At 32.8% G+C, this 20,797-nt stretch overlaps 2 pseudogenes; both read left to right on the top strand.

Moving 5' to 3' along the window:
* The first annotated feature begins 1,461 nt into the window (after positions 1-1,461).
* LOC120216997 lies at positions 1,462-2,361 on the top strand (annotated as a pseudogene).
* Positions 2,362-2,931: 570 nt separating this feature from the next.
* LOC120216824 lies at positions 2,932-4,431 on the top strand (annotated as a pseudogene).
* The last annotated feature ends 16,366 nt before the right edge of the window (positions 4,432-20,797 follow it).

Below are 20,797 nucleotides of genomic sequence, written 5' to 3'. Positions count from 1 at the left end.
ACGACCACAATGAAACTGATGTGCGCCTCGACATTATTCAAAACACTGACACCGTCAAGAGTTGTAAACACTTTATATGTTTGAAATTATTATTAAATAAATGAATATATTTATATATTCATGGTATGCTTGATAATAATTATTATAATTGATAATAATTAGTAAATCATTACTAAACCATTAAATATCAAATTAATTAATAATAATTAGTAAATCATTATTACTAATCATTATTACTAATCATATTAGTAATCATTATTAAATTAGTATCAAATTTAAATAATTGAATCGAATATCATTACATCAAATTGAGTTTTACTATTAAAGTTCGAAACTTTAGTAAAAAAATTCATTTCAGTAAGAAGTTAATTAATGTTTTAAACTTTAACTAATATATATATATATTTGAATATAATCTGCAAATTTTTGAATCGAATTGTTTCCTCATTTCTTATAAATATCTATGATAAAATAAATGAACTAATATCATTTAACATTTCTGGTTCTTCTTTATTATATGTTTGGACTGGTAAAAGCTGGAGTATCAGACAGACCCTGGAATTGACGTATCTGGTTAATTTAATACAATCTCCATAATCTTTGAATGCTTGAAGACGCCTAGCATTCCCCAAACAATTACATGAAAGACGTCGAGGGATCCACGTTTGCATGGAATTTTTTTTGTTGAAGACGTCAAGAGATCCCTTGAACGAATGTAACATTGGAGAATTCACAAAACGAAAGACGTCGAGAAATCTGCTCCCTTTATCATAACCCTGAAGACACAAAATATCCCAAACTATGCATTTTTTTCTGTAGCATTTTACCCATTTGAGGAAATAATGAAATACATTATTTTAGGAAATAAACTTTCTCACATGCATTATCTGACCAGTTTTGCCCCCTCTGGTAAGCAATGATTTCAGGTAGGACCCATTTTCCCAAGAGCTTAAGGCTTTATAAGGTCTGTTTGGAACGGGGAAAACATTTTACGGAAAATGTTTTCCCCGTTTTCCTGTGTTTGGTTCCTGGAAAACACTCAGGTCAATGTATTTGGTTTTACGGTCAATGAAAAGTGAGAGGAAAACACGGTATTTCACTTACCGTTTGGAAAAGGGTAAGTTTTCCATTTTTTCGCTTCTCTCACACAGAAAATAACTTTGTTCTCCCGTCCCTTGCTCACACTGGAAATCGATCGACTGTTGGAATCTTTGTCACCGCGAGGCGGACGGTCGTCTTCTCAGGTATCTCTCTTTTCATCTTCTCCCTTTTTATCTTGCTTGACCTCTTTTCGTCACCGCGTTAGAGCTGCCATTAGTAACCTTCTGGCTCAGATTCTGGTCCCGGACTCGATGGTTACCACAATTCCTTTCTTTTCACCTTTGTGGGTATTTCCTGTTTGTTTGCTTTACAAGTATTTAGGTAGCTCTGAGGGTTCTGGGAATGGGAATTTGATTTCGGTTTCTGGCATTCATTAGTTTAACCAAATCATTTTTAGCTCTTGCGAAGATATCGTTTGAGAATTCTGCTTCTAAGAGGTCGGAGAAGCAATTTAGTGTGATTTTTGGTGTTTTAGGGTTTGTTATAGGATTATGATTTGTTCTGGAATAGGACCCTCGGTTTTCAATTTCCATTTCAATTCGATCGAAAGGTCTTGGAGGATTCTTATTGCCATCTTCATGGGACTGATTGTTGGGTTTCTGTATATGCCTGTTGGGAAAAATGCAAGGTTCTTTTGGCTTGGGACTGATCAGATTAGATGTAATTTGTCCATAATTTCTTGTGGATGGTTTGCTAGAATGATTCTATAAACCAATTACATGTTAACAGTTTTCATTGCTTTACTTTGGATCAATCCATTTGCTGAAATCCTTGTTAACAAGAATAGTTTCCATGGTGGATCAGCTGCGGAGGAACTTGTTAGAAATGTGGGGTTTTCGAATTCAGAATTCACCAGGTTTAGGCTTCTCTGCTTATTGCTTTCTGAAATTGCACAAATCATCGTAGTACGTTCGAACCTGTAGATGTTTTTGAACGAAGCAGTTTTGACTTGGTATCAAAGATTGCATGCTAGCAAGGTTCCAGATTTGGATTTCAGCCGAGCCAAGGTTTTCATGCACAATCACTACCTATGCCTTGCAGTTCTGCAATTCTTTGCACCATCACTGTTGGTACTTCTCTTCCTTGGCTTATCTCAAATAGACATTGATTCATTTGATAGATACAACCTCGTTTGTGGTTTACTGCCTTGCTCTGCTTTTGTTAAAGAAGTGGTCGTGTTCATGGCTTGGTGGATTGTATTCGTCTGGTCGGTTATCAAATCTGGTGTTCTACCGACGTGGTGTTTTGTATGTTTTCTGATAAAACTCAGTTTTTTGTACTTGCCTTTTGTTGTTAGCGTTGAATTTTTGCCTAATTTTGGATACATATTGTTTTGCTTGAAACAAATGATTGCATATGTTTTCTGAGATGTTGTAATGGAATACACATGCAGCAAGAAAACTCAAATGTTGTTTTGTTTCAGTTTAGTTAACTAATAGGTTCTATAATCATGCATGTCTAAAGATGTAGTTCGAGATTTTCAAAATGTACTTGTGTTCCGATCTCTGGATCAATCGATAACCGTTTTACAAAATATAATTATATATAAAAATGAACCTTTAAAAAATAATAAATTATAAAACTTTAAAAAAATAAAAAAAAACATATTCAATATGTACAGTTTTTTTTATTAAAAACATATTCTGAAAATAGTTTTCAGGAAATTTACACAAACAATGTAAAATATTTTACAATGTACCATCTAAATACTGAAAAATATTTTTTAAAAAATGATTTACATTTCTGTAAAATATTTTCTAAATTTGATTTTTCAAAAAATATTTTCAGAAAATCAAACGGACCCTAAGTTGCTTGTAAATATTCTCTCTCAAATCATCATCGTCCGCGTTACTACTCTCTCGGTTGAGGGCGTGGATTTTGGCTTTCATTACTCTCTCTTTCCTCTGGCAGCCACCAACAACCCATCAATGAAAATGTCTGCTTTGAGCCATAAAAAAAGTAGAGAAAGTGAGAGAGGGGGAGCCAGTTTTTGTCTTCAAAATGTCTCTCCTTGCTTCCTTCACATGATTAATCATGTCCACCAATAATCTCTTTCTCTTTCACCTTCCTGACATCCTCTGAACCAGACAATATCATTCAAATCCTACTGATCTATTCTCTAAATTTTCTCTCTATAAAGCCATATGGATATGTGGGTTAAATCGCCAGAGCAGCATCGGTACAAGAGAGAAAACCCATCTTTCTCTTCAACTCTTCTCGATTCTGTCTACCGTTCTATTGATGAACCCAACGGTGGTAAAGCAAAAGAAGAGCTGATTTTCTACAGAGAGGCTACCATGGCGAAGAAGCATTCCTTCAAGGAAGAAGAAATGACCAGCCTTCAACGTGCTTGCATGATCGAGAAATGGATGGAAGAAGGCTTATGATAATAATGTTCTCATTAGAAGAAAACCCGTGGCGGATTCTCAAAGAAACTTCCGAAATTACTTTGATCCCGTGTTTTTAAATTCCAGTTCCAGCTCTTCTGATTCTAGCTCCGGTGGTGGGTTTTCACCCCGAGACAGATTCATTTTACGGTGCAAAATCAAGGTCATCTTCTTCAGCATCAAGCCATTACACCTCTCGATGCCTAAGCCTATTCGGACCGGCGTCTCAGCTCGGCAGCCTGAAGTCGAAAACATTTTCCGCGGCGCCACACGGCAAAAGCAGAAGCAAGGTGGTTCCGTGAGAACAAAATCCAAGGCCTCGAAGATTTACAGTGACCTCAAAAAGGTCAAGCAGCCGATCTCTCCAGGTGGTAAACTTGCAAGCTTCCTCAACTTGCTTTCACCGCAGGGAATACGAAGAAGACAAATTTTCATCGTCAAATCCGACCAGGCAACATCGACGTGTTCTTCGGCTTCCTCGTTCTCAAGATCTTGTCTGAGCAAGACTCCATCTTCCAGAGGGAACGGAACCAAAGGTCGGTCAGGTTTTGTCCAGTTAACGAAGTCATTCTCGACGACGAGAACATCCTCCGTGAAAATGATCGTCAAATTCAATCGTTGGTCGGATCAAAACCGACAAGCAAAGAGTTTGAGTTCCGAATCATGGAAGAAAACCGCCGAGTTGTAGAAGCTGCAAAGGAGCTTTTAAATAGTTACCATAAAAGAAGGAAGAGTATGATATGGGAGATATCTGCAACGTCAATGTAGTATCTACCGATGACGACGAGGACGACGAAGACACCGCTAGTTATGCAAGTTCCGATCTCTTTGAATTGAATAATCTGTCAGCTATCGGTATCGAAAGGTATCGAGAAGAGCTGCCCGTCTACGAAACAACACGTTCGATACTAATCGAACCATTGCCAATGGTTTGTTTGTGTAAATTTAGCAGTAATTAACTAGTTGTATCACTGTTTGGGGGGTTTACATCAAAAATAATAATAATCATTAATTTTCTCTTCAGTTTGATTAAACGATTTGAACTGAACAAATGATGATCATTGTCTAAACATAAAGAAATCAAATAAAGCGTTTGAAGAATGTGAAACCGGTGGTTCACACGCGAGACAGAAAATGAAATGAATAATAAGTAAAGAGTAGTGAAAAGTAAAGGCAGATTTTCTACATTGATGACTTACCATCATCCAACTAAAGCTTTTTTTTTTCTTTTTGCTGTCAAATTTGTGGGTCCTTTTCTTATTCCTTCAAAATGACACAAGAAGCTTTAACCATTTTTTATGTAAAAATTTCATGTAAATAGTGCCGGTGATGGCATTGGTCGATAGAGTTTTGTTGTAGGGCTAAAAATGGAGGGGTATTGGAAAAGAAAGGGAAGATATATATGTAAATATGGTCTCAAAAGCAGTGGACAAAAGGGATCTAATCTTGATGTCAAATTTGGTTGGCTTCATTTCTCCTAAACTACTGCCCTTATTTTCAAGCCAAGATATCATCCGTATCTATTTATTTCGGCTCTTAACTTTTGCTAATTAATTAAATCTTCCCATTGAATTAAGCTCATGCAACTGCAGTTAGATGAATACGTGAGTAACGTGCTACTTTTTCAGACCTAGGAAGTTCAAATTTTATGAATTTGGCTAAAGAAGAGGACAATAGTTTCTTATATCATCTATTTTTTTTATATATGTTATCTATTTCATAAGAAATGGATGGAAGCTTTAGTAAATTTTGTGCCCCTAACATAAACATTTAGAAATATTATTATAAACCAACCAAGTAATTTCAGTGATTAAGGGAGTTGTTGTCCCTAGAAGTTCGGGTTTGAGTACATCGTCTATAGTGATGTTTAAGTATTTATTGTCAAATGTTAATGTAATAAGTTATTTATTAGAGAAAGGGTCTTCAAATTACATATAAATAGTAAAATTATTTCTAAAATACTTGTGTATTAATTTAAAAAAATAAAAATCTAAAGTTAAGTTTTTAACATATCAATAGTTTCATATACATTTTCATGTTTAATTATTTAATTATTATTTATTATTAGGGTAAAGTATAGTAATGGTCACTGAACTTTCCTAAAGCTTTCATTTAGGTCCCCAACTTTTAAAACTTGCAATACAATCCCCCAACATTTAGTCCGTTTGCAATATGATCCCCAACGTAACCGGTCGTTTGACGCCGTTACACTATCGTTAGTACGTTTGCAATATGGTCACTGAACTTTTCAAGCCCTTACATTTAAGTCCCCCAACTTTTAAAACTTGCAACACCCAAAATTCATTCTAAACCCCAAATTCCTTTTCGATCTCAAATTTTCTTTTTCGATTCTCTCTTCTCATTTCCAAGGTAACTTTTCAGTCGGGATGTATGGGAAATTCTAATCGAACTTTGAATTATGTGGATGTGTTGACTTGAATAATGGTCCATTGAGAGAAGACCCGAAGACCCGACCAAGGGACTATTGGGACCATCAACGATTCAAGGTGTAATGTTAGATACATGTCATCTCAGGTGAAGCATAGATGTTCGATGAAATGCTTGTGAGAAAAAACGAGGTTAGAAATGCAGAGTTGACAAATACTACTAAGATGAATTAAGTATCATTGTTGAAAGTCACCAACAAAGCTAGAATTATTTTGTATAAATGGCATATAATAATTTCTTCGTTTAATCCTTGTGGTTAAAGATTTACCAACATATGATCAAATATAATGAAATCCCAAACAGCGCATTCACCTCTCAGTCTCTTTCGCTCACAAGTCTTTGATTGGCTCATGGACAAAGGGTTTTCGTCTTCAATTTTCCACCATGTACAATTTACATGAGAACCTAGTGAACCTAAAAGAGACTAGTGAACCTAAAAGAAATTTAATCTCACAAGTCTTTGATTGACTCATGGACAAAGGGGGTTGTATATTTCCGTATAGTTTTTAATTTATTATATTTATTTTAACCTTGGACTTTGTTTTATGTTTCAATTAAGGTATTTATCAGTTAAATTGTCAATAGCTTGATGATCCGATTATTTCTTCTTCCATTTTTTAAAAAGAATTATTAAATCCTTAAATCTTCGTTTCCCATCATTGATCGTCATTCGCAGCAAGATTAATATCAAAATGTTTATCACTCCTCTTTCTTTCTCATCAGATTTATTTTTGATAAAATCCACTCAAAATCGATGAAAATTGAAGAAGAAAAATCAAATGAGAGTGCATGTGAGCGAAAGAGACTAGGAGGTGAATGAGTTGTTTGAGATTTCATTATATTTGATCATCAGTTGGAAAATCTTTAAGCACAAGGATTAAACGAAGAAATTATTATATGCTATTTATACAAAATAATTCCAGCTTTGTTGGTAACTTTTAACAATGATACTTAGTTCATCTTAGTAATATTTGTCAACTCTGCATTTCTAACCCCATTTTTTTCTCTTCATCGAACATCTATGCTTCATCTGAGATGACATGTATCTAACATTACACCTTGAATCGTTGATGGTCTCGATAGTCCCTTGGTTGGGTCTTCTCTCAATGGACCCTTATTCAAGTCAACACCTACACATAATTCAAAGTTATATTAGAATTTCTCATGCATCCCCGAATGAAAAATTACGTTGGAAATGAGAAGAGAGAAGCAGAAAAGGAAATTCGAGATCGAAAAGGAATTTGGGGTTTAGAATGAAATTTAGGACTGTGTTACAAGTTTTAAAAGTTGGGGGACCTAAATGCAAGCGCCTGAAAAGTTCAGTGACCATATTGCAAACGTACTAACGGCAGTGTAACAGCGTCAGACGGCCGGTTACATTGGGGACCATATTGCAAATAGACTAAATGTTGGGGGACCATATTACAAACGAATTAAATATTAGGGGACTGTATTGCAAGTTTTAATAATTGGGGGACCTAAATGAAAATTTTTAAAAAGTTCAATGACCATTACTATACTTTACCCTTATTATTATTATTATTATTTTAATATAATACATTAAATTTTATATTGTATTAATTTCGTTTTGGATTCTACCACAATTAACCCAAAAATGTTAAAAAATTAATAAAACCGTAACATCAGTTTAAAAAAATTAAACTATCATAATCAAGAGTCGAAAAGAGATTTCAGCCGTATAATGCAATGGAGAATAATAATAAACAATAATGGTATTTTCTAGGACAAGACTCTCGTTTCAGTGCTCAAGAAATGACATTGTCAGTGCAACCAACGATACGCTGGATATTCAAAGAACATCAATTAATTACTCTCCTCGCATAGTTTCACACTTTAAGATTATTAATCATCTAATCAATATTTAATAATTTTCTATAAATTATCTAACCAACGTTAATCACTTTCCTCGTTCCTTTCAATTTTTTTTACATTTTTTTTACTATAATGAATCTGTTGTTCTCTTTTTGAGATTTTTTTAATCAAGAATCTTTTATTACGTTTAATGTCACGATTTCTTACCATTATCTTAACTAATTTCGTAACATGTCAAAAGTTAAATAATGGATTTTATTCCAGTTTTATAAAAATGTTGGAGTCCTAATTTAATTATTAACGATGAAGGTTTGAAAATTTTGAAATCGGAGTTTCAAGTCTCAATGATATTTTACGTTGATTAAAATAGTCAACTTTCTTTGTAAATGAAGAAGAAAAAAACAAAGTGTTTATAAAACCTCAAGGTCCAGGCAGAGCAAGGAGTATGAAATTTGAGAGATTCATAGGCGTTGATTGCAGTTTTTGATCCCGGGACAATGACTAATAAATAAAAGGAATTGTAAGTATCAACAGCTTAATTGCGAATCTAGACGATGCGTATACATGTCACTTAACAACCGTGCAAACCAGGACTGATTAAACGTACAGAAAACCCCCAACCAGATCATATCAGTTATGGATTAGGGTGTGAGCTCACCTCACCACAAATGCCTTCCAAATTGAGTCCACAATCTTTATATAGCTGTCCCTTCAGAAGGGTACATGCCGGGTCAACATAATATGTATGCATGAGTTGTGCAGATCAAACCTTTTGTCTACAGCCAAATATAGATACCTGATTTAACAATGGCAATAAGATGGGACGGATCGAGTCTCAACTTTAATTCGAATTTTATATGATTTAATTTGATCCCAATATGTTCCAAACTAAAGGGGTAAAAGTATTTTTCGATTCCAAATTGACTCAGTTATATATTTTTTCCCTAATTATTTATATTTTTGTAAACCAAACCAAGTCATTTAACCAGAATTAGATACGAGTATGGAGCATAAATTTGTCTTAAAAATTAAGTCTTTAGTACTTTTTTTCAAGAAGTTTTGTATGTTATTAATCAAGATCACATATAAAATAAGATACAAACATAAACCTCATTGAAAAATCTCCCTACATCTAATGGAGGAAAAAGAGTGCATCATATCGATGCCAAAGATGTAGCCAACCATTACACAAAGAACCATACACACAAATAACATTCCCATCAAAGAGTTGGTCCGAGCTTCAACTCTACCACACCACAAGACACTCATTAGAAAAATGAGAATCAAAATATAGTCAATAAACCCAAAACACAACGGACTCCAGACTAACAACAAGTATGGTTCCACGTACAACCCTCACAAGAAGTAATCCTGCAACATTTAAAACAACCCAACACCAGCTCGGAAAATATAGTTTAATGAGGAGTATTCGACAAGCGAAACGACACACTACTTCGAATAAGCTAACCTACAAGGCAGAAATGCAAGGGTGTAACGTCCCGATTTTCGGGTTAGTATTTTCAGGCTAATCTGAGAGAGTTGAGTGGACCATTTGGCTTGCAAGAAGTCTTTGTCAAATGATAGAATTACTTGGGCTTGATTTGAGCCCACTAAGGAGTAAAGAGAGCATTTTTTATTTGGGGTTACACTAGGGAGGACCAAAACTGTAAATTCCTCTCAAGGATTACAAAGATTGAATTTCCTTTATGGGAGGGTGAGGTCATGACAGAGAGAAACACAAAAGGGGAGGGGGTACTATTCCATATCTCTTTTTCCTCATCATTGTCTCTTTCCCTATCCAAATTTCCTTCTTCTTTCTTGGTTGCTATAATAAAAGGTGAAGAGTTTGCTAGCATCAATCCTTAGTTCAAAATTGTGAAAATAAATTTGAAACATCTCATCTAGAGCTTTAAATTAAGCTCTCCACCTTAAAGTTTGGCCATGGTATCCATGTAAGAGGTTTAGTGGGGGTTTTATGTTTTGGAGACCTTGGGTGATTCTAACTCGTTTTAATGTTTAGAATCATGTTCCCACCCTTCCTAAGTCTTAGAGACAAAATAATAATTCTTCCCCCTTATTGTTTTAATGAGAAAGGTGACTGAAAGCTCAAAGGTGAAGGGCAAGGAGAAAAAAGTCCTTGGGTGAGCTTGAGGTTGTTTTTACAACTTCTAAGTGTAAGGTAACACACTCCTAACCCTTCTTTACTGCTTGTAAATAAACATGTGTAGTCATGATGCATGCTTGAGTATATGAGCCATTTGTGTGCACTTGGGGGGTTTAAAGCATGAAAATGGAGGTTTATTGTTATTCATGTGTAAAGTAATGACTTTTCATGCTCCTCAGGCACTAAATAAGCTTTAAAAAAAATTTGGGGGCTTTGAGGGCACTATAGGAGCATTTTAGAATTTTTAGACGAGTGAAACAGAGTGTTCTAGCCAAAAGGTATTGGTGCTATAACAATAGTACAAAAACTGCCTATCGTGAAAGGGAAAAATCAAAGGGATTATGAGAAAGGTATCGACACTCCATCAAGAAGTATTGATACTGATGAGGTAGTATGGATACACAAGACCTAATATCGATACTTGAGGTTTCAATTAGATTCTCGTATTCTATTTTGATATTGGTACTCATAGAGTATCGATACTACCATATGGAAGTATCACTGCCGAGACATTTTTCTATACATCAAATCAAATTTTGGTACTGATACTCGGGAAGGTATCGATCCCACGCGAGGGGAGTATTAATACCCAATAAGGAGTATCGATACCCTCGTATAATTTTAGGCTATAAGTCTAGCTTGGATTAGAAGGACGAAACAGGGGTTTTGGTAATGGAAACCTTCTAATATGATTCAAAGTGAAACCTTAATAAATTGTGTAATAACATAAGATCTTAATGAGGTAATATTCCATAAGACTTATGCCTTGCTTGATGCTCGGGAAATATTGAGGACACTCGAGTTACTTGTGTATGATGTTGGTATAGTTGAGTAAAAGATTATCAATATATATCCAATTCAGTGCTTAGCAATATAAATACTAGTTGTATGGGGTGCCGATATTAAGTGACTTGCAGCTTGAGGCTTAGGGAAATGCTGATATTGTGTGACCCAAGTCTCACCTAAGGTTCTTTAATAGGTAAACAGGGGTGTGAGTTACGTGATGCTAAGTGACCTTGGGTTATACCATGATGCTTACTCTTGTTGTTGTGTTAATGTATGCAATGTTCATAACCATACTTATAGCATGCTTACTTGTTCGATCCATGTAGTATAGTAGGGTTATTAGTGTGGCACTGAGTTTGTAAAATCAGCGTATGAAATGTGTTTTCGTGCGCAGGTCCTTGGGCCAGTTCGAGGAGTACGTCACCAAATTCGGGATTTCTAGACTTGTTCATCTTATAGAGTATGCCTCGAGTATTATAGTGGGCATGTATTGTCATAGACCCTAGATATTTATTTGATTCGTAAACTCTATTTGTACTCATGTGTTATGGAGACTATTGTTGGGAGCTCCCCCATATTTTTGATACTTATATTTTGTAAATGTATTATATTTTGGGTATTTTATTTTATGTTCAAATGTTCAATTGGTCAAATGATTTCATAAAAATGGTTAGCCACTTAGGTGGTTCCTTGTGACATTCTAATAATCCAGACTTCGGGTTAGATTGACTTAGGGTGTTACAAAGGGCATTTCACAAAATCAAGTATCGAGGGATACGATAGGGGCCATAAGTTTTTACTCCAAAAACAAATCCTCAACGATGCCAATTCAAAATTTTGGTCTTTGTTACAGCTTTTATAATTAAACAGAGCATCATTTCTACACAATTAAATAGTCCAAATAATTCTGAAAAAAGCTAAATTCCAGACTGTCTTACATGAATTGAAACTCAAGAGCCGAAGCCAAACATATAAGAAAGCTTTTTTATTATCTGGAAAAACGAAATTAAGATTCCAAAGCAAACATCATCTTTGTCAAATACTCCAAACGAACTCGCAATGGCAAAACAAATGATTAGTTGTCTCCAAACAAACACCTAGACCTTTGGCGGTACTAAATTAGCCTAAACTATGTTTCATATAGGGTTTTTTATAGACTCGACACTAATTAACTTTGCACAACAAACACTCAACAAATATTTACCGTTAGGCGAACTAACCCATCTCAGATTATCCAATGCTAAGAAGCCCAACTGCTATATTTAAAGTGTTCATGAACTCATTCCATATGCTTAACTCTCATTCAAATAAGACCCTTCTAATGGCAATATTCCACACCCACCCTATTTATCTTAGATTCAAAATTAGAAACCTTACCTGATTTTCTTACAATCATACTATAGATCCCCGAAAAAAGATAATCTGAGTGAAGCAACCTCAGTCCAGTGATCTTCCTAAAAATCTTTTAAACTAACATCACCAACCACATAATATTACTCATAAAAATATCATCAAGCCTATTTAGTGGGGATGTAATATTTGACATACCTAAGAATTTTTTCTCAAACTAACTAGTTTTTATAACAATGTGAATTTTCATACTCGAATTTGATTATCATTATTTTTCTCCAAAATTTATTGGATTCATGCCCAAATATATAGATCTATTTGTTCAGTAGTGAATGTTTTTTTAATTTATGAATAAAAAAACTCAAACCTCTTGATAATTTTGGTTTACACATATTATCCCAACTCACCTAGTGGAATATCGCTATTCTATTAGTAGCTCCCATATAAAATTAAAATGTTTTTGTTTAACTTGGAAGAAACAATAGTGGACATTTGAATAATGATAGATAATAAATTGAGAGATTGATAAGAACAAATTTTGCTAATGTTAGTCTACAACCAAATAAGAGTAACTTACCCTTTCACCCATCAAGTCTAGATATAAAATTGTCCAAAACAACCTTTCATAAACCAATCGAATTCATCAACTATCCTAACGGAATACCAAGGTATTGATTAGTTCTTAAATTAGTTAATATTTTGTTGATAATTACACCTTGATTAGTAGATTTAAGTTGATGATTTAGGTGTTTTTGTTCATTTTCTATGCATGGTAGTAGATTTCAGAAATGGTTCTAAGAGAGATGAAATTCTATAGTTTTTACAATTTCTAAAATCAAGGCCGGCTTAGTGGGCATGACTTGGGGCATGATTGCGTCTGACATAGTGTCTAGTCATCATCTTTTAGAAGGTCAAGTCAGTATTTTCGTGAAGACGAGAGACTCAATCACGCATCCAATGTTTGAAATTAGGATTATCTCTTGTTTCTAGAAATTATCATTTATTTTAGGATTGAGTTTGAATATTTTTCAAGAATTATCTTTTTTCTTTCTTTCTAAGTTTTTTGGGTTTTAGGAGAGTATAAATACCTCATCGGGGTAAGCTCAAAAACATCATATCTCGAATTGTTTTGTTCATTTCTTTAGTTTTTATAAAATTTCTTTTCTTTTTTACTTTCACTTTTCTTTATTTTTCTTTATAAACTTTCTTTATTTTCTTTACAAGCTTTCTTTATTTTTAAAATGCTAAGTATGGTTTTTTACCATGCTTAGCTAAGTTTTTCATTAGCCAAAGGCTGAAGCGATGACTCAATTCTGATCGTGATAATTTAAAAACACCTCATACCTTTCGGATTATATTTTTCAGTTTTTTGGAATCAAGGATTTTTTAATCGGCCATCCTTTTATAATAAAATTGTTTTCTTTTCAAATGGTGCATGTTGGATTGATTATGATTTTGATTAATAGTTGGGAGAAAGGATCAACGCACATTCAACTTCCTATGAACACACTCAGCAATGGTCCGCTAAGGAAACTGGAATCATATTCAATTCTCATTGAGACACTATAATCCGAGTTAGGTATTTCTAAAACTAAAATGGAGTTGGGATTAACAATCGATTGTCGCGATTAGTCCACATAAGGATTGAGATCCAAAGATTGATTTTGGATGATCGGTAATTGAGAGAAAAAAAGTTACAAGGGTTGGGCCTTGTAAACTGTACAGACATGAATCCGAAGCTAAAATTCTATTCAAGGATCAGTTGGAATTGAGGCAAAAGCTTAAGCCTGAGGTTAATTTTTACCAATAGAATTTTCATATTTACTTTCTTTAAATCAATTTTTTGTTTTCTTTAGATTAAATCTTTTATTTTGTTTACAAAATTCTCATCAAACTCGTCCCTTTTATTTTCTTTGCAATTCACATCAGGATAAAAATCAAGAATTAGATTTTTGAAAATTTCCTTAGTCCCCGCGGATTGACCCTTACTCTCTCTATACTATCTTTTTCTATTTTATATCTTGAGATTAAAGAATAATTATTTCCCATTGTAACAACACAAGTCAAATTGGTGCCATTTCCAGGGACTTCGACAAAAGTTACTAATTTATTTTGTTTTTGATTTATGACCAGACAAAACCCATGAACATTAGAAGAATTTGATCTAGAAATTGAAGGACGAGCTAGAAAAATCCACGGGCAAACGGTTCGAGAGAAAAGAAGACGACAAGAATGAGAAAATCTCAAAGAACCGATTGACGCCACATCCCATTCAGAACCGACGCACATCTCAGAATCATCATCTTACGCTGAATTGTCCTCCACGCTAGACGTTGCACCCACCACCAATCTAATACCTAAATCTAATGTTGCATGTAACGCCCATCGCACACCATCATTGTAACACCCTTAACCGTATACGTCTCGATATATGAGTCAAAGATATCACATCAACTTGAAAACATTTACTGAACTGAAATTTCCCTAAAAATTTATTTCCTTTGAAAACTCTCTTATTCTAACTTTAAAAATCTATTTTAAAGTATATCTCAACTTATAATTTATTTCTTTGTTACATGAAAATAAATCATTTGTTAATCAGTAATTTTACTAAACCATGTCTTTTCGTAAAATCTTTTAAAACATAATAATGTAATAAATTATTGTCATGCATAGATACCGATAAAACAAAGTAAAATAAACTAAAATAGTTCTAGTTTACTATTACAAATTATTTAAAATAAATACGATAAATAGAAACTACTGACATAATTATACATGTCACTAAGTCAAAAGAAACATCATAGATGTCTTACTGATACTGATGATATATATGTCTTTCCAAAAAGATACTCTGATAGCTCCTTACTGATTGTACTTATACTTATTAGAACCTACGCATGAAAATCATCAAGCGCTAAGTATAACTTAGTGACGCAGTAATAATCTAAGGTGAGAAAAATATGAAAATACCATAAACATAAATAAAATAATTCAACTTAAATCATTAAACTGTCAAACCAACTTATCCAAGTCGATTTCTTCACTAAGACCTGAAATTTCGTTTTAAATCATGAACTTATGAAAAATCTAATAAATCATATCTGATAAAATAAGCATATCATGCTTTCTGTCAACTATAAATCATTCACAACTTGCATATTCATTTTCATAGCCCAATGCATATTTATGAGAACATAAAATACGTGAGTAAGGTGCGCACTATGCACAACATGGTGCAAATCATAACTGATACTGAGATATGATGCACTTCAGTGCCATCATAACCTGAATAAGCACCAACGGTGCTGGACATTGATACACGAATGTACCAAAGTTGATATGATAACATTGATACACTAATGTATCAAAGCTGATATGATAACATTGATACACGAATGTACCAAAGCTGATATGATAACATTGATACACGAATGTACCAAAGCTGATATGATAACATTGATACACAAATGTACCAAAGCTGATATGATAACATTGATACACGAATGTACCAAAGCTGATAATGGATAAATACTCAACTAATGGCATGCAAAGTGTACCAACATTTCTCAATATTACACACAATGAGCTGATGTATCATAATAATTCCATCATAAAAATATCATGCTCGGCTAATTCATACCCTAAACCATTCATAAAACTGATATAGAATATTATAAAAATATTCTTTATAAACTTTATAAATCATGCTGTAAATTGAAATGAGGTTGACTTATCGCAAGTCGTCCTAGATCAAAATAATTAAATAAATAATTGCACTCACCTTTGCCTCACTACAGAACTTGTATATAATAATCCTAGTCACGAGCTTTGTCATTTCCTTTCGAATCGTTCGGATTGCTAGATTTAACGTAGTCTGACAAAACCAAATTATAACACAAAAATTGTTCGAACTACATAGTAGTATCGTACTAATATAAGCTCATTTTAACATTTGAAAATCTATAAAATAAAATCGATAACTAAATCGATATCAACCAAACTCATAACTCCATTATAACTTCAAACTTATCGAAACACTTATGCAATTCCATAAATAATTATTCCCAACATAATTCTTCAACTTTTACCAATTATAAAATTAAACCACATATCTTAAATTATTTCTAGAATTCAACTCAACTTTTCCTTTAATTCATAATGGTCCTTTACCATTATGATAATTGTACATTAATTACTAAAATTATAGCACTTGAATAAAATACCCAAATAATACTTCTTCATTTAAGAACTTGCAAACAAGTCCCTAAAGTTTTGGAACCTTTCGAATTCCACCATCTAACCATTAATATGAATTCTTTTAGAATTCTTCTCAACATTTCCAATTTATTCAAAATTGTCTCTTGCCATTTAACTTTAATTCCAAGCATCCAAAAATATACTCAACATTTAAACATTACTCTTCATCTTCTAATCCATTTCAACTTAAATTCTAAAATTTCCATATTCAGACAACTTGCACTACCTTTAAAGATCAGTATTCTGTATTGATATACACACTGGAATTTAATTCCGTTTCTTCTGTTCAAAACTAGACTCGAATAAAAATCTATCAATATAAAGAATTCCTTCTAATTCATTATGTATAATTTATGGTGAATTTTCAAAGTTGACCAACAAAATCTGTTTTGTGCAGAATCTGCTGCCCCCTTTTTTGACATTTCCTCGGTTAAAAATTCATATCTTTTTATACACATTAAAATTGATCCCCGTTTGTTTAAAAAAAACTAGATTGATATACGAACACAATATATAAAATCACCTCCAAATAATTTTTATATAACTTCTGGTGAATTTTCAAACTCACTGGTAGATTCAAAATCTAAATTGTTTTCATTAACTTCATCATTAGGTTTTTCATCAATTCTTACAACCAATTCTTTAAAATCACTTAACTTTTCATAACCTCTAAAACACAAGAAATCAACATCCCCTTCATCAACTCAAGATGAACTTGAACATAAATCTTAGTGATATTCATGTCAAAACATAGCGAATTGAACGTAGAACATTTTTCCTAACTACACCGAAGTCTAATTCTCAAGAAAATAGCTTCAAAAATAAAAAATAAAAATCTTACCTTATTGTGTAGCCTTGGCAGTAGCTGAAGATGGAGAGAGAGTTCATGAGATTTCTTGAGAAAATCTCTCCCATTCTTTAATATATAATTAAAAAAATGAATTTTATATTCATTTTGGGCCAAAAACCCAAATTACCCTTAATAAATTCCCATAATTACCTCTATGCCACTCCTTCATCTCTATTTTAATATTATTAAAATAACTGTAAATTTCTCATCTCTCAAATTTTCTTTTTGACCCTTCAATTTTCCAAAATTTCATTTTAGTCACTAAATTTTCAAAACTTACATTTTAGTCACTAAACAAAATTTGGGGTATTACAATCACCAGTATTGATGGACGATCGCACTATTCACGAGTTGGTTGTGACTCTTACGGTTTAACAACCTCTCTGCATCGCCTTCCCTCAAGGAAAAACTCTGTTTTAACTAAAAACAGGGTTGATTCATCTTCTTCTTACCTCCAACACACTCCCAGTGAGAAACCGCATAAACATCTCAAAGAGTTTCATATGGTATGTTCTAGCATGAAACCACAGGGAGTATCGGAAGACCAAATTAAATTGAGATATTTCTCATTTTCTTTATCTGGTTTAACAAAAGAATTATTATTATTTTTTTTCTGAATTCAATTAATACATGGGCTGATTTAAATCGTATCTTTTTTGATAGATTTTTCCTAAAAGCAAAGATAAGTGGATTGAGAAGAAGCATCTTAGAATTAAAAAAGAAGATGGAGAATCATTTTATGACTATTGGAGCGATTCAAGAAGCTTTGTGCAAGTTGTTCGCAACATATATTAACCGAACAAACATTTCTCTACTATTTCTATGAAGGGTTGCTTCCTATGGAGATGAAAATGATCGATGTTGCTAGCGGATGAGATTTCATCACCAAACGTAACAAGGGAATTAATTTCGATAATGACATCCAACTCTCAACAGTTTGGATTTACAAGTGAAATCATCTGATGACTTCACGAGGTAAGTACAATTTCCCTTGAAAATAAAAATGACAAATTAACTAACGTGGTTAATGTCTTTGTCGCAGGTAAGATTGGACCAACAAGAGTATGTGGGATATGTAGGATGCAAGATCATCCAACAAACTGCTATACGATGGTACAAGAAGAAACTAGAGAACAAGTTAACACTGTGGGGAATTTTTCGGGACCTCCCAGAGGCCTTACAACCCTCACATACAACTCGGAGTGGAGAGATCATAAAAGAAGTTCCAGAATCTCATTGAGTCACACTTACAAGAACTAGACAAGCAGATTAGTCAACAACATTTAGATAGTTTTATAAGTGTTGCGAAACAACACTAAACTGCCTAATTATTGCTAAAACTGATTTTGATTTTAATGATAGATTATTATTTTATGACATTACTCGACTATCGAGATGAATATAATTTATTAATAATATGAGCTTTTAAAATGGATCAAAATTTTAAGAGTTTCAGTTCAAAGAAAGTAGAAATATTTGATGTGACATCTATAACCCGTATTTCGAGACGTATACAAATTATAGGTGTTACGCCTTCCCTGATCGCATGAATAACCAAATACTCCCATTAAATTTAGGGTTAGAAATTTAGGGATTTATGATGGAAACAAATATGATGCCCAATCAGTAGGTGGGTGATGGTAGAGGTGATAGTCAGAAATTGTTGTCGTGAAAAACTTAAAAGTAGGAACTTGAACAATGATATATTTGGTCAAGATGTGATTTGAAATGTTTTGTACCACTAATATAAGCATGACTATATATAGTCATAATGAATATAAACTCGTAATGACCAAATGATGAGTTATATAACAATAACTGCTTATAATCAATTGATTTTTAGTTGAAAAGTTCTATTTAAGGTGATTTTTAACTAAAAATAAAAGAACATAAGAAATTAAGATTCTCTATCATTTGAAATTATTATTATGCCAAATCTGATTTTTCATTCACTATAAAATAAGTTTTGATTTAAGGTGATATTTAATTGAAAATAAAAGGATGTGAATAGTTAAGATTCTCTATCATTTGAAATTATTATTGTACCAGATAAAAATTTTCATTCAATATGAAAGAAGTTTTGATTTGAGGTGATATTTTGCTTAAAAAATAACGTTAACAATTAAGATTCTCTGTCATTTGAAATTTTTATTATACCATATTTGATTTTTCATTCACTATGAAATAAGTTTTTCATTTAAGGTGGCATCTCACTGTAAAAAAATATGACATGAATAGTTAAGATTCTCTCTCATTTGAAATTATTATTGCACCAGATAAGATTTTTCATTCAATATGAAAGAAATTCTGATTTGAGGTGATATTTCTCTGAAAAGAAATGGACATGAATATCTAAGATTCTCTTTCATTTAAAATCATAATTGTATTGGATCTGATTTTTCATTCACTATGAAATAGTTTTTGATTTAAGGTGATATTTCACTGAAAATAACAGGACTTGAATAGTTAACATTCTTTGTCATTTGAATAATTATTGTATCAGATAAGATTTTTCATTCAATATGAAAGAAGTTCTAATTTTAGGGGATATTTCACTAAAAATAATATGACGTGAATAGTTAAGATTCTATGTCATTTTTAAAATATTATGAAAAGGTCTTCTGAATTAACTTATGTTTCTTGAAAGAAAAAACTTATACTTCTTACAGCTTGGTTGAATCTAATTTTTTTTATTTCAAACAATGAATAAAAAAATTCTTCATAGTTGTCCATTACAATGGTGAAATTCTACAAACTGATGTTGGTGAAGTCACACAAGCCCGTAAACATAATGTTCTCTCCAGATGTATCTCACCACCAACTGAAGAAAAATATTTAAAGAAAAACTGGAGCTTTTGTTTCATGTTTGAGTTGTCGACACATGATATCATCAAATCTAATCACATATGGAACAATCCAGCTTGATGACGACGACGATGTTATTGTTATGGTTTAACTGCATCAATCATTAAATAACGATATGATTAAGATTTATGTTGAAATGATAAATACTTCAGATGTTCTAACCTCCTCAGCAGCTACATCGATAATAGAAGAACCAAAAACATGTGTACCATATGCAAGTGGTATAGATGATAACCTTGTTGGCCGATTCGGTGAAAGCCTTGTTGAGTTTAGTAAGGATGATGAAATTATTGTTCAAATGATGAGATACGACGATACATCAATACTTGATGATTTTGATGTATTCCTTCAAAGAGACAAGGTTTGGATATTAAGGGAAATATATCAGAGGCAGTTGTTTTACAGGATCATGGATTATAGAATGCTCTAATTGTTTGGGCCAAACAATAACACAATCTTAACCTTAAATGCCTCAAAATAATTTGAAGTAAATTATGATATTTTGAGGAATCCTAAAATCCATGATATGTACGATATATATACTATCCACTGGGGTTATTCATATGAAGGATCAATTGAGTTGGTGATTGGGTCCCAATTTGAAACTAAAAAATATGCACAATTAGCTATAAAAGATAATTGCATCAAAATTCATCTCCAATTCTATGTCGCAGAGCCTAATCAAAAAACATATTTCATAAAGTGTATACACCATAATGTCGAGTGAAATTGGAGGATACGAGTTTCATACTT

This window comes from Hibiscus syriacus, unplaced genomic scaffold (genome assembly GCF_006381635.1).
Source record: "Hibiscus syriacus cultivar Baekdansim isolate YM2019G1 unplaced genomic scaffold, ASM638163v2 tig00110174_pilon, whole genome shotgun sequence".
Lineage (NCBI taxonomy): Eukaryota > Viridiplantae > Streptophyta > Magnoliopsida > Malvales > Malvaceae > Hibiscus > Hibiscus syriacus.
This window is presented reverse-complemented; position numbering and strand designations above follow the sequence as displayed.